This window comes from Montipora capricornis, chromosome 5 (genome assembly GCF_036669925.1).
Source record: "Montipora capricornis isolate CH-2021 chromosome 5, ASM3666992v2, whole genome shotgun sequence".
Classification (NCBI taxonomy): Eukaryota; Metazoa; Cnidaria; class Anthozoa; order Scleractinia; family Acroporidae; genus Montipora; species Montipora capricornis.
In genome coordinates, this window is record NC_090887.1 from 12,665,960 (window position 1) to 12,667,631 (window position 1,672).

The following is a 1,672-nucleotide window of genomic DNA, read 5'->3' on the forward strand; positions in this document are numbered from 1 at the left end:
TGGTTAGCGTATATGCACCCACCATGCAAAGAACATCTGAGGAAAGAGAGTGTACGAGAAGCTTTGCAGCTGCATTGCTCCAGCTGAGAATGATCTTCTTATAATCTTAGGTGAAGTCAATGCCCGTGTGGGGAGAGACTGTAAATCCTGGCCTAACGTTATCGGCAAACATGGAGTTGGAAATATGAACTCCAACGGTGTCATGCTGCTTGAGTTCTGCACCTGACTTCAGCTGAGTATTATGGGCACAATGTTTCAGTTGAAAGATAGTTTAAAGAACACATGTCGACATCTTCGTTCCAAACATTGGCACCAGCTCGATCATGTAGTAGCAAATCAACCTGCTAAACCATTTATCAAAGTAACAAACGTCAATCAAGGAGCGGACTGCTTCAAGGATCACAAGTTGCTAGTGTCCAAATGCGTCTTCTCTGAAAGCGGAAGAAGAAAAGTATAAGACCCCAGAAAAAAGTTAGACACACGCTTAAATGATGATAAGAAAGCAAAGCTTGTACAGTTTATAGACGACAAGGTCTCTGTTTATGACACTGACTTTGTAAAGCTGAATTAAAGACATTCTTCAAAATGCAGCGACCCATGTGTCTGGAAAAAAGAAAAGGATTCAGAATGACTGGTTTGATGATCAGGATGAGGGAATTCAAACTCTACTTTAAGATAAAAACCTAGACAGGCACTCTTTAAGAACACGTATCAGGGAACTCAAGAATGCTTGGTTCCAAAAGAAAGCTAAAGAAGCAGAGCAATACTCTCAAGCAGGGAATCCAAGAGAGTTCTATGCCACCCTGAACTCTGTCTATGGCCCTAGGTCTAGAAGTTCTCATCCAGTGATGATGATGATGATGATGATGATGATGATGATAATCTTTATTTAATTATTAAACACGATCAATTCACCAGCCCATAAAAAATACATATCACATACGCTAAAATATTAAAATTCAAACTATATACTATAACACTAAAAGCTGTTTTCCGTGAATTCCGTACGTTAGACTTAAAGAATGTCATTGATCTTACGTTTAAATACCCCCAGAGACTCTGTGTTCCTTCTATCGCAGGGTAGATCCGCAGTCTCAATCAGGGTACCGTAATGGAAGAAGCACCACAGCACCACAAGACCAGAGAGCAACGCAGAAACCCGTACATAGTTTTCGTAGACTTCGTAAAAGCATTTGACACCGTTAATCGTGAAGTCCTCTTTATAATCCTGGGTAAATTGGGCTGCCCTCAGAGGTTTATAAGAATCATAAAGAAACTGTATTCTGACGTTCATGCCAGACAGGTTGTTGATGGAGAACTAACCCGGGCCTTCGAATACAAAAGTGGCGTCAAACAGGGATGTAAGCTAGCACCGACGTTTTTCGGTATAAATGCTGCTGTTTTCCTCTGGCTCGCTTTCAAGAAAGTCAAACACACTTGTAGCATGCAGATAAGATTCCGTTATGATGGCGATCTTTTTGATCTTCGCAGACTTAAGGCAAAAACAAAAGTCCTCACGGAATTTATCTAGGAGACACAGTATGCTGATAATCTTGCCATATTCAGTGACACACCAGAAGGCCTACAATCATTACCGTGAACATCCTATAACCAACTCGCTAAAAGAATGGCAATGCGCATCAACACAACAAAGAAGGAGACCATGTGTATT